This window comes from Lampris incognitus, chromosome 4 (assembly GCF_029633865.1).
Source record: "Lampris incognitus isolate fLamInc1 chromosome 4, fLamInc1.hap2, whole genome shotgun sequence".
NCBI classification, from domain to species: Eukaryota; Metazoa; Chordata; class Actinopteri; order Lampriformes; family Lampridae; genus Lampris; species Lampris incognitus.
Window position 1 is genome coordinate 1,653,719 of NC_079214.1, and position 17,699 is coordinate 1,671,417.

The following is a 17,699-nucleotide window of genomic DNA, read 5'->3' on the forward strand; positions in this document are numbered from 1 at the left end:
GTTGTGTCCTTCTACCGCTGCTCCACAGAGAGCATACTGATCTACTGCATCTGTGTCTGGTTTGCCAGTTGCACAATAGCAGAGAGGAAAGCGCTCCACAGGGTCATCACCACCGCCCAGAAGATCATGGGATGCCCCACTCCCCTCCCTGGAAGACGTATACAGTTCCCACAGCCTCAAAAAAGCCCATGGCATCCTCAAGGACCCATCCCACCCAGGACAGCATCTGTTTGAACTGCTGCCCTTGGGCAGGACGTTACAGGACAATAAGAGCTCGGACAAACAGACTAAAGAACAGCTTCTGTCCCCGAGCCATAACTGCACTAAATGCTGCCGAGTCTTGATTCCTGACTTTTTGTGCAATATGTTGGTGTCCAGTAGAATGTAGAAATACATGTGTGTGTGTTTTATGTTTTTAATTCTTTATATACTGATCTTTGCACTGATAAGAACTGCACTGTCAAATTTCGCTGTACTTTTGCAATGACAAATAAAGTTCGATTCTATTCTGTTCTATTCTAGTCTTGTCTTTCTGAGTAAGTTTAACTCAGCATTTGCAGATGGGCACACACCACACAGGGTGGGAAGAAGAAGAAGAAGAAGAAGAGAGAGAGAGAGGAGAGAGACAGACAGACAGAGAGAGAGAGAGAGAGAGAGAGAGAGAGAGAGAGAGAGAGAGAGAGAGAAGAGAGAGAGAGAGAGAGAGAGAGAGAGGAGAGAGAGAGAGAGAGAGAGAGAGGAGAGGAGAGAGACAGACAGAGAGAGAGAGAGAGAGAGAGAGAGAGAGAGAGAGCGAGAGAGAGAGAGAGAGAGACAGAGAGAGAGAGAGAGAGAGAGAGAGAGAGAGAGAGAGGAGAGGAGAGAGAGAGAGAGAGAGAGAGAGGAGAGAGAGAGAGAGAGAGAGAGAGAGAGAGAGAGAGAGAGAGGAGAGAGAGGAGAGAGAGACAGAGAGAGATGTGAAAAACAGCGCCGGGCTTTGGTGCAGGAGCTGGAACATGTGGACTCCAGAGTAGCAGGAAATGGAGGACGCAGGTAAGCTGCGGGGGGTCCTGGGAGGGGGCCAGCGGCGAGCATTGCAGCAAGAGTTATATTTTTCCTGCCACAACCTGAGAGAGAGTGGGTGACGGTATCTATTGCTACTGTTGTTTTTTTTAATATCATAATCATTGTTGTTGTTTGCTGTTATTATTATCATCCTTGTTGTGTTGTGTTGTTGTTGTTTTACATGCTTTGGCGATATGTACACAAACGTATGTCATGCCAATAAAGCACATATTGAATTGAACTGAATTGAATTGAACTGAATTGACAGAGAGACTCGAACAGGAGGAGTACAAAGTGTTTTGTAGCGATACAAGGGTGTGTCTTGTCTAAGCTTCCCTAACCGATTCCATCTGCGAGCGACCCCACCCATCTGCAGAGAGACAAGAAGTGCTGACATCTGCGGAAGAATCAGGTGTAGGCAAAAACATAAGAACAGTTCATGATGTCTAACTAGCAACGAGAGTGGTTCTGTACTTTCTACTACATTCGTGTCTACTTCAGGATAAGAGGTTCAGGTAATGGGTGGTTGGATTAGTGTCTACTTACAGACATCCACTGGGAAGTGTCCACCAGCATAGTCACTGTATTATACATATGGAGTCTCCCCGAGGGTCTGAAATGAGTTGTGATGTAAAGCCAGCATGTCTCATGAGTGCTGGAGCTTCCTGGTCTTGTTCTGGTGTCTAAACACACGTGTGTCTGTCCATCACGGTCAGTGTGCTGCTATTGTTACTTGTTATTTTCCTTATTCTGTAATAAATCACAGTGACGTCATGAATAAAACCAGCTCTATGTACTCTGTAAAGACCCATTTCTTTGTCAGTGTGCTGCATTTCTCTAGAATTTGCCATTTATCCATATCAAAACAGTCATAAACCCTCTGAAGGCTCCACGAGAACATCTGATTCACCGATTCCTCTTTTTTTCCAAGAGGGGAAACCTCGTTATTTCCATCATTAATGTAATTACTGGTGGTGAGAGCTTGTAAACATGTTTGCTCATAACTGCCACATCATTATAGGACCTTGTGGTCATTAGTACATTTATGGTTTTTTTCAGTCTATCTTTTGCCATCATTAAACCCTTTGAAAAAGCAGTTACGTCTCTTCAAGCCCAGCGAGCGCCCATCATGTAGCTTGTGTTTTACAGTAAGCTACGTAAAATAACCAAAAAATACTGTTAACATGGATTATGTATCATTATCTGCACCTTTGATCAAATGATTTTATTAAGCGTAGCGCTGTTTGGGAGAAAACAGAGGTCCATCAATAACTTCTGAAAGCTCACAGCTGACACCCAGCACCACGATCTATCTATCTATCTATCTATCTATCTATCTATCTATCTATCTATCTATCTATCTATCTATCTATCTATCTATCTATCTATCTATCTATCTATCTATCTATCTATCTATCTATCTATCTATCTATCTATCTATCTATCTATCTATCTATCTATCTATCTATCTATCTATCTATCTATCTATCTATCTATCTATCTATCTATCTATCTATCTATCTATCTATCTATCTATCTGTCTATCTATCTATCTATCTATCTATCTATCTATCTGTGTTGTGTAAATGAATGAAACAAAAGTTAAATGATCAGTTTAGATGTGAGGAACAGTCTCATGATCTTATATCAAGTGATGATGACAGTAGAAGTGATAGTGACAGTAGAAGTGATAATGACAGTAGAAATGATGTGACAGTAGAAGTGATAGTGACAGTAGAAGTGATAATGACAGTAGAAATGATTACAGAAGAAGTGATAATGACAGTAGAGGTGATAATGACAGTAGAAGTGATAATGACAGTAGAAATGATGACAGAAGAAGTGATAATGACAGTAGAAGTGATGTGACAATAGAAGTGATGTGACATAGAAGTGATCACAGCAGAAGTGATGATGACAGTAGAAGTGATAATGACAGTAGAAGTGATAATGACAGTATAAGTGATGACGGTAGAAGTGATGACAGTAGACGTGATAGTGACAGTAGAGGTGATGAAACCGGTAGAAGTGATGACAGTAGAAGTGATAATGACAGTAGACATGATAGTGATAGTAGAAGTGATAATGACAGTAGAAGTGATGACAGTAGAAGTGATGACAGTAGAAGTGATAATGATGTAGAAGTGATGATGACAGTAGAATTGATGACAGTAGAAGTGAAAATAATATAGAAGTGATAATGACAGTAGAAGGGATAATGATGTAGAAGTGATAATGACAGTAGAAGTGATAATGATGTAGAAGTGATGACAGTAGAAGTGATAATGATGTAGAAGTGATGATGACAGTAGAAGTGATGTGACATAGAAGTGATCACAGCAGAAGTGATGTGACAGTAGAAGTGATGACAGAAGAAGTGATAATGACAGTAGAAGTGATGTGACAGTAGAAGTAATGATGACAGTAGATGTGATGTGACAGTAGAAGTGATGATGACTGTAGAAGTGATAATGACAGTAGAAGTGATGTGACAGTAGAAGTGATGTGACAGTAGACATGATAGTGACAGTAGAAGTGATGTGACAGTAGAAGTGATGTGACAGTAGAAGTGATGTGACAGTAGACTTGATAGTGACAGTAGAAGTGATGTGACAGTAGAAGTGATATGACAGTAGAAGTGATAGTTACAGTAGAATTGAAGTGGTGGAATGAACTCCCCACTGGTGTCAGGGGTGAAGTGATAGTTACAGTAGAAGTGACGTGGTGGAATGAACTCCCTACTGATGGCAGGACAGCAGAGTCGCGGCCCATCTTTCGGCGCAGGTTGAAAATTCACCTCTTCAGGAACTACTACCCTGTTACTTGTTCTTAGCACTTATTGTATTCACTCAAAAAAACCGTCTTTCTTGCGATTTTACTTTAGCACTGGTTTTGCTCTTAGATACTTGTTGAGATGCACTTATGACCCCTGATGACTAGTATTTCTCCTGATCTCCTACGTTAAATGATGCACTTATTGTAAGTCGCTTAGGATAAAAGCATCGGCTAAATGACTGGAATGTAATGTAATGTAATGTAATGACATAACAGTAAAAATGATGAAGGTAGAAGTGATGTGACAGTAGAAGTGATAGTGACAGTAGAAGTGACGTGACAGTAAAAGTGATGACAGTAGAAGTGATGAGACAGTAGAATTGATAGTGACAGTAGAATGATGATGACAGTAAAAGTGATAATGACAGTAGAAGTGATGTGACAGCAGAAGTGATGATGACAGTAGAAGCGATGACAGTAGAGGTGATGATGACAGTAGAGGTGATAATGACAGTAGAAGTGATGACAGTAGAAGTGATCGTGACAGTAGAAGTGATAGTGATAGTAGAAGTGACGTGACAGTAAAAGTGATGACAGTAGAAGTGATGAGACAGTAGAATTGATAGTGACAGTAGAATGATGATGACAGTAAAAGTGATAATGACAGTAGAAGTGATGTGACAGCAGAAGTGATGATGACAGTAGCAGTGATGTGACAGCAGAAGTGATGACAGTAGAAGTGATAATGCCAGTAGGAGTGATGACAGTAGAATTGATAGTGACAGTAAAAGTGATAATGACAGTAGAAGTGATAGTGAAAGTAGAAGCGATGATGACAGTAGAAGTGATGTGACATACAAGTGATGACAGTAGAAGTGATGTGACAGTAGAAGTGATGACAGTAGAAGTGATGTGACAGCAGAAGTGATGATGACAGTAGAAGTGATGTGACAGCAGAAGTGATGACAGTAGAAGTGATAATGCCAGTAGAAGTGATGACAGTAGAATTGATAGTGACAGTAAAAGTGATAATGACAGTAGAAGTGATGACAGTAAAAGTGATAGTGACAGTAGACGTGATAGTGGTAGTGGAGGTGATGATGAAGGAGAAGTGATAATGACGGTAGAAGTGACAGTGACAGTAGACGTGATGACAGTAGAAAGGAAAGGGACAGTAGAAGTGATAGTGACAGTAGAAGTAATGACAGTAGAAGTGATAGTGACAGTAGAAGTGATGTGACAGTAGAAGTGATGTGACAGCAGAAGTGATGACAGTAGAAGTGATAATGCCAGTAGGAGTGATGACAGTAGAATTGATAGTGACAGTAAAAGTGATAATGACAGTAGAAGTGATGACAGTAAAAGCGATAGTGACAGTAGACGTGATAGTGGTAGTGGAGGTGATGATGAAGGAGAAGTGATAATGACGGTAGAAGTGATAGTGACAGTGGACGTGATGACAGTAGAAAGGAAAGGGACAGTAGAAGTGATAATGACGGTAGAAGTGATAGTGACAGTAGACGTGATGACAATAGAAAGGAAAGGGACAGTAGAAGTGATAGTGACAGTAGAAGTGATGACAGTAGAAGTGATAGTGACAGTAGAAGCGATGTGACAGTAGAAGTGATGATGGCAGTAGAAGTGATGTGACAGCAGAAGTGATGACAGTAGAAGTGATAATGCCAGTAGGAGTGATGACAGTAGAATTGATAGTGACAGTAAAAGTGATAATGACAGTAGAAGTGATGACAGTAAAAGTGACAGTGACAGTAGACGTGATAGTGGTAGTGGAGGTGATGATGAAGGAGAAGTGATAATGACGGTAGAAGTGATAGTGACAGTAGACGTGATGACAGTAGAAAGGAAAGGGACAGTAGAAGTGATAATGCCAGTAGGAGTGATGACAGTAGAATTGATAGTGACAGTAAAAGTGATAATGACGGTAGAAGTGATAGTGAAAGTAGAAGCGATGATGACAGTAGAAGTGATGTGACATACAAGTGATGACAGTAGAAGTGATATGACAGTAGAAGTGATGATGACAGTAGAAGTGATGTGACAGCAGAAGTGATAATGACAGTAGAAGTGATGTGACAGCAGAAGTGATGACAGTAGAAGTGATAATGCCAGTAGGAGTGATGACAGTAGAATTGATAGTGACAGTAAAAGTGATAATGACAGTAGAAGTGATGACAGTAAAAGTGATAGTGACAGTAGACGTGATAGTGGTAGTGGAGGTGATGATGAAGGAGAAGTGATAATGACGGTAGAAGTGACAGTGACAGTAGACGTGATGACAGTAGAAAGGAAAGGGACAGTAGAAGTGATAATGACGGTAGAAGTGACAGTGACAGTAGACGTGATGACAGTAGAAAGGAAAGGGACAGTAGAAGTGATAGTGACAGTAGAAGTGATGACAGTAGAAGTGATAGTGACAGTAGAAGTGATGTGACAGTAGAAGTGATGATGACAGTAGAAGTGATGTGACAGCAGAAGTGATGACAGTAGAAGTGATAATGCCAGTAGGAGTGATGACAGTAGAATTGATAGTGACAGTAAAAGTGATAATGACAGTAGAAGTGATGACAGTAAAAGTGACAGTGACAGTAGACGTGATAGTGGTAGTGGAGGTGATGATGAAGGAGAAGTGATAATGACGGTAGAAGTGATAATGACAGTAGACGTGATGACAGTAGAAAGGAAAGGGACAGTAGAAGTGATAATGACAGTAGAAGTGATGACGGTAGAAGTGATGATGACAGTAATGTTATAAGGACAGTAGAGGTGATAACAGTAGAAGTGATAATGTTAGTAGACGTGATGACAGTAGAAGTGATGACAGTAAAAGTGATAGTGACAGTAGGCATGATAGTGAAAGTAGAAGTGATGATGACAACAGAAGTGATAATGACAGTAGAAGTGATGATGACAATAGAGGTGATGACAATAGACATGATAGTGACAGTAGAAGTGATGACGACAGTAGTAGTGATAGTGACAGTAGACGTGATAGTGACAGTAGAGGTGATGATGACAGTAGAAGGGATGATGAGAGTAGAAGTGATGACAGTAGAGGTGATGATGACAGTAGAAGTGATGATGACAGTAGAAGTGATGACAATAGAGGTGATAATGACAATAGAAGTGATAATGACAGTAGAAGTGATGACAGTAGAGGTGATGATGACAGTGGAAGTGATCGTGACAGTAGAAGTGATCGTGACAGTAGAAGTGATGACAGTAGAAGTGATAGTGACAGTAGAAGTGATGACAGTAGAGGTGATGATGACAGTAGAGGTGATAATGACAGTAGAAGTGATGACAGTAGAAGTGATCGTTACAGTAGAAGTGATGACAGTAGAAGTGATGACAGTAGAAGTGATGACAGTAGAAGTGATAGTGACAGTAAAAGTGATAATGACGGTAGAAGTGATAGTGAAAGTAGAAGCGATGATGACAGTAGAAGTGATGACAGTAGAAGTGATAGTGACAGTAGAAGTGATGACAGTAGAGGTGATGATGACAGTAGAGGTGATAATGACAGTAGAAGTGATGACAGTAGAAGTGATCGTTACAGTAGAAGTGATGACAGTAGAAGTGATCGTGACGATAGAAGTAATCGCGACCGTAGAAGTGACGACGGTAGAGGTGACGATGACAGTAGAAGTGATGACAGTAGAGGTGATGATGACAGTAGAGGTTATAATGACAATAGAAGTGATGACAGTAGAAGTGATCGTGACAGTAGTAGTGATGACAGTAGAAGTGATGACAGTAGAAGTGATAATGACAGTGGAAGTGATAATGACAGCAGAAGTGATGACAGTAGAGGTGATGATGACAGTGGAAGTGATCGTGACAGTAGAAGTGATCGTGACAGTAAAAGTGATGACAGTAGAAGTGATAGTGACAGTAGAAGTGATGACAGTAGAGGTGATGATGACAGTAGAAGGGATGATGAGAGTAGAAGTGATGACAGTAGAGGTGATGATGACAGTAGAAGTGATGATGACAGTAGAAGTGATGACAGTAGAGGTGATGATGACAGTGGAAGTGATCGTGACAGTAGAAGTGATCGTGACAGTAGAAGTGATGACAGTAGAAGTGATAGTGACAGTAGAAGTGATGACAGTAGAGGTGATGATGACAGTAGAGGTGATAATGACAGTAGAAGTGATGACAGTAGAAGTGATCGTTACAGTAGAAGTGATGACAGTAGAAGTGATGACAGTAGAAGTGATGACAGTAGAAGTGATAGTGACAGTAAAAGTGATAATGACGGTAGAAGTGATAGTGAAAGTAGAAGCGATGATGACAGTAGAAGTGATGACAGTAGAAGTGATAGTGACAGTAGAAGTGATGACAGTAGAGGTGATGATGACAGTAGAGGTGATAATGACAGTAGAAGTGATGACAGTAGAAGTGATCGTTACAGTAGAAGTGATGACAGTAGAAGTGATCGTGACGATAGAAGTAATCGCGACCGTAGAAGTGACGACGGTAGAGGTGACGATGACAGTAGAAGTGATGACAGTAGAGGTGATGATGACAGTAGAGGTTATAATGACAGTAGAAGTGATGACAGTAGAAGTGATCGTGACAGTAGTAGTGATGACAGTAGAAGTGATGACAGTAGAAGTGATAATGACAGTGGAAGTGATTATGACAGCAGAAGTGATGACAGTAGAGGTGATGATGACAGTGGAAGTGATCGTGACAGTAGAAGTGATCGTGACAGTAAAAGTGATGACAGTAGAAGTGATAGTGACAGTAGAAGTGATGACAGTAGAGGTGATGATGACAGTAGAAGTGTTGACAGTAGAAGTGATCGTTACAGTAGAAGTGATGACAGTAGAAGTGATCGTGACGATAGAAGTGATCGCGACAGTAGAAGTGATGACAGTAGAGGTGATGATGACAGTAGAAGTGATGACAGTAGAGGTGATGATGACAGTAGAAGTGATTACATTAGACGTGATAGTGATAGTAGACGTGATAATGACAGTAGCAGTGATGACAGTAGAGGTGATAATGACGGTGGAGGTGATGACAGTAGAGGTGGTGATGATGACAGTAGAAGTGATCGTGACAGTAGAAGTGATGATGACAGTAGATGTGATGACAGATGAGGTGATGATGACAGTAGAGGTGGTGATGACAGTAGAAGTGATCGTGACAGTAGAAGTGATAGTGACAGTAGAAGTGATGACAGTAGAGGTGATAATGACAGTAGAAGTGATAGTGAGAGCAGAAGTGATGACAGTAGAGGTGATGATGACAGTAGACGTGATGACAGTAGAGGTGATGATGGCAGTAGAAGTGATCGTGACAGTAGAAGTGATGACAGTAGAGGTGATGATGACAGTAGAGGTGATAATGACAGTAGAAGTGATGACAGTAGAAGTGATCGTGACAGTAGAAGTGATGACAGTAGAAGTGATCGTGACGATAGAAGTGATCGTGACAGTAGAAGTGATGAACAGTTGAATTGATGATGACAGTAGAAGTGATGACAGTAGAGGTGATGATGACAGTAGAGGTGATAATGACAGTAGAAGTGATGACAGTAGAAGTGATCGTGACAGTAGAAGTGATAGTGACAGTAGAAGTGACGTGACAGTAAAAGTGATGACAGTAGAAGTGATGAGACAGTAGAATTGATAGTGACAGTAGAATGATGATGACAGTAAAAGTGATAATGACAGTAGAAGTGATGTGACAGCAGAAGTGATGATGACAGTAAAATTGATGTGACAGCAAAAGTGATGACAGTAGAAGTGATAATGCCAGTAGGAGTGATGACAGTAGAATTGATAGTGACAGTAAAAGTGATAATGACGGTAGAAGTGATAGTGAAAGTAGAAGCGACGATGACAGTAGAAGTGATGTGACATACAAGTGATGACAGTAGAAGTGATGTGACAGTAGAAGTGATGATGACAGTAGAAGTGATGTGACAGCAGAAGTGATGATGACAGTAGAAGTGATGTGACAGCAGAAGTGATGACGGTAGAAGTGATAGTGACAGTAGACGTGATGACAGTAGAAAGGAAAGGGACAGTAGAAGTGATAGTGACAGTAGACGTGATGACAGTAGAAGTGATAGTGACAGTAGAAGTGATGTGACAGTAGAAGTGATGATGACAGTAGAAGTGGTGTGACAGCAGAAGTGATGACAGTAGAAGTGATAATGCCAGTAGGAGTGATGACAGTAGAATTGATAGTGACAGTAAAAGTGATAATAACAGTAGAAGTGATGACAGTAAAAGTGATAGTGACAGTAGACGTGATAGTGGTAGTGGAGGTGATGATGAAGGAGAAGTGATAATGACGGTAGAAGTGATAGTGACAGTGGACGTGATGACAGTAGAAAGGAAACGGACAGTAGAAGTGATAATGACAGTAGAAGTGATGACAGTAGAAGTGATGATGACAGTAATGTTATAAGGACAGTAGAGGTGATAACAGTAGAAGTGATAATGTTAGTAGACGTGATTACAGTAGAAGTGATGACAGTAAAAGCGATAGTGACAGTAGGCATGATAGTGAAAGTAGAAGTAATGATGACAACAGAAGTGATAATGACAGTAGAAGTGATGATGACAGTAGAGGTGATGACAATAGACATGATAGTGACAGTAGAAGTGAAGACTACATTAGTAGTGATAGTGACAGTAGACGTGATACTGACAGTAGAGGTGATGATGACAGTAGAAGGGATGATGAGAGTAGAAGTGATGACAGTAGAGGTGATGATGACAGTAGAAGTGATGACAGTAGAGGTGATGATGACAGTAGAGGTGATAATGACAGTAGAAGTGATGACAGTAGAAGTGATGACAGTAGAAGTGATAATGACAGTAGAAGTGATGATGACAGTAGAGGTGATGATGACAGTAGAGGTGATGATGACGGTAGAAGTGATAGTGAAAGTAGAAGCGATGATGACAGTAGAGGTGATGTGACATACAAGTGATGACAGTAGAAGTGATGTGACAGTAGAAGTGATGATGACAGTAGAAGTGATGTGACAGCAGAAGTGATGATGACAGTAGAAGTGATGTGACAGCAGAAGTGATGGCAGTAGAAGTGATAATGCCAGTAGGAGTGATGACAGTAGAACTGATAGTGACAGTAAAAGTGATAATGACAGTAGAAGTGATGACAGTAAAAATGATAGTGACAGTAGACGTGATAGTGGTAGTGGAGGTGATGATGAAGGAGAAGTGATAATGACGGTAGAAGTGATAGTGACAGTAGACGTGATGACAGTAGAAAGGAAAGGGACAGTAGAAGTGATAATGACGGTAGAAGTGATAGTGACAGTAGACGTGATGACAGTAGAAAGGAAAGGGACAGTAGAAGTGATAGTGACAGTAGAAGTGATGACAGTAGAAGTGATAGTGACAGTAGAAGTGATGTGACAGTAGAAGTGATGTGACAGCAGAAGTGATGACAGTAGAAGTGATAATGCCAGTAGGAGTGATGACAGTAGAATTGATAGTGACAGTAAAAGTGATAATGACAGTAGAAGTGATGACAGTAAAAGCGATAGTGACAGTAGACGTGATAGTGGTAGTGGAGGTGATGATGAAGGAGAAGTGATAATGACGGTAGAAGTGATAGTGACAGTGGACGTGATGACAGTAGAAAGGAAAGGGACAGTAGAAGTGATGATGACAGTAGAAGTGATGACAGTAGAAGTGATGATGACAGTAATGTTATAAGGACAGTAGAGGTGATAACAGTAGAAGTGATAATGTTAGTAGACGTGATGACAGTAGAAGTGATGACAGTAAAAGTGATAGTGACAGTAGGCATGATAGTGAAAGTAGAAGTGATGATGACAACAGAAGTGATAATGACAGTAGACGTGATAGTGACAGTAGAGGTGATGGTGACAGTAGAAGGGATGATGAGAGTAGAAGTGATGACAGTAGAGGTGACGATGACAGTAGAAGTGATGACAGTAGAGGTGATGATGACAGTAGAGGTGATAATGACAGTAGAAGTGATGACAGTAGAAGTGATCGTGACAGTAGAAGTGATGACAGTAGAAGTGATGACAGTAGAAGTGATAATGACAGTAGAAGTGATGACAGTAGAGGTGATGATGACAGTAGAGGTGATGATGACAGTGGAAGTGATCGTGACAGTAGAAGTGATCGTGACAGTAGAAGTGATAGTGACAGTAGAAGTGATGACAGTAGAGGTGATGATGACAGTAGAAGTTTTGACAGTAGAAGTGATCGTTACAGTAGAAGTGATGACAGTAGAAGTGATCGTGATGATAGAAGTGATCGCGACAGTAGAAGTGATGACAATAGAGGTGATGATGATAGTAGAAGTGATGACAGTAGAGGTGATGATGACAGTAGAAGTGATTACATTAGACGTGATAGTGATAGTAGACGTGATAATGACAGTAGAAGTGATGACAGTAGAGGTGTTGATGACGGTGGAGGTGATGACAGTAGAGGTGGTGATGATGACAGTAGAAGTGATCGTGACAGTAGAAGTGATGATGACAGTAGAAGTGATGACAGATGAGGTGATGATGACAGTAGAAGTGATCGTGACAGTAGAAGTGATGATGACAGTAGAAGTGATGACAGTAGAAGTGATAGTGACAGTAGAAGTGATGACAGTAGAGGTGATGATGACAGTAGAGGTGATGACAGTAGAAGTGATGACAGTAGAAGTGATTATGACAGTAGAAGTGATGACAGTAGAAGTGATAATGACAGTGGAAGTGATAATGACAGCAGAAGTGGTGACAGTAGAGGTGATGATGACAGTAGAAGTGATTACATTAGACGTGATAGTGATAGTAGACGTGATAATGACAGTAGAAGCGATGACAGTAGAGGTGTTGATGACGGTGGAGGTGATGACAGTAGAGGTGGTGATGATGACAGTAGAAGTGATCGTGACAGTAGAAGTGATGATGACAGTAGAAGTGATGACAGATGAGGTGATGATGACAGTAGAAGTGATCGTGACAGTAGAGGTGATGATGACAGTAGAAGTGATGACAGTAGAAGTGATAGTGACAGTAGAAGTGATGACAGTAGAGGTGATGATGACAGTAGAGGTGACGACAGTAGAAGTGATGACAGTAGAAGTGATTATGACAGTAGAAGTGATGACAGTAGAAGTGATAATGACAGTGGAAGTGATAATGACAGCAGAAGTGATGACAGTAGAGGTGATGATGACAATGGAAGTGATAATGACAGTAGAAGTGATAATGACAGTAGAAGTGATGACAGTATAGGTGATAATGACAGCAGAGGTGATGACAGTAGAGGTGATGATGACAGTGGAAGTGATAATGACAGTAGAAGTGATAATGACAGTAGAAGTGATGACAGTAGAGGTGATAATGACAGTAGAGGTGATGATGACAGTGGAAGTGATAATGACAGTAGAAGTGATAATGACAGTAGAAGTGAGGGTGACAGTAGAAATGATGACAGTAGAAGTGATAATGACAGCGGAAGTGATAATGACAGTGGAAATGACGACAGTAGAAGTGATAATGACAGTGGAAGTGATAATGACAGCAGAAGTGATGATAGTAGAGGTGATGATGACAGTGGAAGAGATAATGACAGTAGAAGTGATAATGACAGTAGAAGTGATGACAGTAGCGGTGATGATGACAGTAGAGGTGATGATGACAGTAGAAGTGATGACAGTGGAGGTGATGATGACAGTGGAAGTGATAATGACAGTAGAAGTGATAATGACAGTAGAAGTGATGACAGTAGAGGTGATGATGACAGTGGAAGTGATAATGACAGTAGAGGTGATGATGACAGTAGAAGTGATGACAGTGGAGGTGATGATGACAGTGGAAGTAATAATGACAGTAGAAGTGATAATGACAGTAGAAGTGATTGTGACAGTAGAACTGATGACAGTGGAGGTGATGATGACAGTAGAGGTGATGATGACAGTAGAGGTGATGATGACAGTAGAAGTGATGACAGTAGAGGTGATGATGACAGTAGAAGTGATGACAGTAGAAGTGATAGTGACAGTAGAAGTGATGACAGTAGAAGTGATGACAGTAGAGGTGATGATGACAGTAGAAGTGATGATGACAGTAGAGGTGATGATGACAGTGGAAGTGATAATGACAGTAGAAGTGATAATGACAGTAGAAGTGATGACAGTAGAGGTGATAATGACAGCAGACGTGATGACAGTAGAGGTGATGATGACAGTGGAATTGATAATGACAGTAGAAGTGATAATGACAGTAAAAGTGATAGTGACAGTAGAGGTGATGATGACAGTAGAGGTGATGATGACAGTAGAAGTGAGGACAGTGGAGGTGATGATGACAGTGGAAGTGATAATGACAGTAGAAGTGATAATGACAGCAGAAGTGATGACAGTAGAGGTGATGATGACAGTAGAGGTGATGATGACAGTAGAGTTGATGATGACAGTAGAAGTGATGACAGTAGAAGTGATGATGACAGTAGAGCTGATGATGAGAGTAGAGGTGATGACAGTAGAGTTGATGATGACAGTAGAGGTGATGATGACAGTAGAGGTGATGATGACAGTAGAAGTGATGACAGTGGAGGTGATAACGACAGTAGAAGTGATAATGACAGTAGAAGTGATGACAGTAGAGGTGATAATGACAGTAGAGGTGATGATGACAGTGGAAGTGATAATGACAGTAGAAGTGATAATGACAGTAGAAGTGATGGTGACAGTAGAAGTGATGACAGTAGAGGTGATGATGACAGTAGAAGTGATGACAGTAGAAGTGATAATGACAGTGGAAGTGATAATGACAGTGGAAGTGATGACAGTAGAAGTGATGACAGTAGAAGTGATAATGACAGTAGAAGTGATAATGACAGTGGAAGTGATGACAGTAGAAGTGATAATGACAGTGGATGTGATAATGACAGCAGAAGTGATGACAGTAGAGGTGATGGTGACAGTGGAAGTGATAATGACAGTAGAAGTGATAATGACAGTAGAATTGATGACAGTAGAGGTGATAATGACAGCAGAGGTGATGACAGTAGAGGTGATGATGACAGTGGAAGTGATAATGACAGTAGAAGTGATAATGACAGTAGAAGTGATAGTGTCAGTAGAGGTGATGATGACAGTAGAGGTGATGGTGACAGTAGAAGTGATGACAGTGGAGGTGATGATGACAGTGGAAGTGATAATGCCACTAGAAGTGATAATGACAGCAGAAGTGATGACAGTAGAGGTGATGATGACAGTAGAGGTGATGATGACAGTAGAGGTGATGATGACAGTAGAAGTGATGACAGCAGAAGATATGATGACAGTAGAGGTGATGATGACAGTAGAGGTGATGACAGTAGAGGTGATGATGACAGTAGAGGTGATGATGACAGTAGAGGTGATGATGACAGTAGAAGTGATGACAGTGGAGGTGATGATGACAGTGGAAGTGATAATGACAGTAGAAGTGATAATGACAGCAGAAGTGATGACAGTAGAGGTGATGATGACAGTAGAGGTGATGATGACAGTAGAGGTGATGATGACAGTAGAAGTGATGACAGTGGAGATGATGATGACAGTGGAAGTGATAATGACAGTAGAACTGATAATGACAGCAGAAGTGATGACAGTAGAGTTGATGATGACAGTAGAGGTGATGATGACAGTAGAGGTGATGATGACAGTGGAAGTGATAATGACAATAGAAGTGATAATGACAGTAGAAGTGATAGTGACAGTAGAGGTGGTGATGACAGTAGAGGTGATGATGACAGTAGAAGTGATGACAGTGGAGGTGATGATGACAGTGGAAGTGATAATGACAGTAGAAGTGATAATGACAGCAGAAGTGATGACAGTAGAGGTGATGATGACAGTAGAGGTGATGATGACAGTAGAAGTGATGACAGTGGAGGTGATGATGACAGTAGAGGTGATGATGACAGTAGAGGTGATGACAGTAGAGGTGATGATAACAGTAGAGGTGATGATGACAGTAGAGGTGATGATGACAGTAGAGGTGATGACAGTAGAGGTGATAATAACAGTAGAGGTGATGATGACAGTAGAAGTGATGACAGTAGAGGTGATGATGACAGTAGAAGTGATCATGATAGTAGAAGTGATGACAGTAGAAGTGATGACAGTAGAGGTGATGATGACAGTAGAGGTGATGATGACAGTAGAGGTGATGATGACAGTAGAAGTGATAATGACAGCAGAAGTGATGACAGTAGAGTTGATGATGACAGTAGAGGTGATGATGACAGTAGAGGTGATGATGACAGTGGAAGTGATAATGACAGTGGATGTGATAATGACAGCAGAAGTGATGACAGTAGAGGTGATGGTGACAGTGGAAGTGATAATGACAGTAGAAGTGATGACAGTAGAGGTGATGATGACAGTAGAAGTGATCATGATAGTAGAAGTGATGACAGTAGAAGTGATGACAGTAGAGGTGATGATGACAGTAGAGGTGATGATGACAGTAGAGGTGATGATGACAGTAGAAGTGATAATGACAGCAGAAGTGATGACAGTAGAGTTGATGATGACAGTAGAGGTGATGATGACAGTAGAGGTGATGATGACAGTAGAAGTGATAATGACAGTGGATGTGATAATGACAGCAGAAGTGATGACAGTAGAGGTGATGGTGACAGTGGAAGTGATAATGACAGTAGAAGTGATAATGACAGTAGAATTGATGACAGTAGAGGTGATAATGACAGCAGAGGTGATGACAGTAGAGGTGATGATGACAGTGGAAGTGATAATGACAGTAGAAGTGATAATGACAGTAGAAGTGATAGTGTCAGTAGAGGTGATGATGACAGTAGAGGTGATGGTGACAGTAGAAGTGATGACAGTGGAGGTGATGATGACAGTGGAAGTGATAATGCCACTAGAAGTGATAATGACAGCAGAAGTGATGACAGTAGAGGTGATGATGACAGTAGAGGTGATGATGACAGTAGAGGTGATGATGACAGTAGAAGTGATGACAGCAGAAGATATGATGACAGTAGAGGTGATGATGACAGTAGAGGTGATGACAGTAGAGGTGATGATGACAGTAGAGGTGATGATGACAGTAGAGGTGATGATGACAGTAGAAGTGATGACAGTGGAGGTGATGATGACAGTGGAAGTGATAATGACAGTAGAAGTGATAATGACAGCAGAAGTGATGACAGTAGAGGTGATGATGACAGTAGAGGTGATGATGACAGTAGAGGTGATGATGACAGTAGAAGTGATGACAGTGGAGATGATGATGACAGTGGAAGTGATAATGACAGTAGAACTTATAATGACAGCAGAAGTGATGACAGTAGAGTTGATGATGACAGTAGAGGTGATGATGACAGTAGAGGTGATGATGACAGTGGAAGTGATAATGACAATAGAAGTGATAATGACAGTAGAAGTGATAGTGACAGTAGAGGTGGTGATGACAGTAGAGGTGATGATGACAGTAGAAGTGATGACAGTGGAGGTGATGATGACAGTGGAAGTGATAATGACAGTAGAAGTGATAATGACAGCAGAAGTGATGACAGTAGAGGTGATGATGACAGTAGAGGTGATGATGACAGTAGAAGTGATGACAGTGGAGGTGATGATGACAGTAGAGGTGATGATGACAGTAGAGGTGATGACAGTAGAGGTGATGATAACAGTAGAGGTGATGATGACAGTAGAGGTGATGATGACAGTAGAGGTGATGACAGTAGAGGTGATAATAACAGTAGAGGTGATGATGACAGTAGAAGTGATGACAGTAGAGGTGATGATGACAGTAGAAGTGATCATGATAGTAGAAGTGATGACAGTAGAAGTGATGACAGTAGAGGTGATGATGA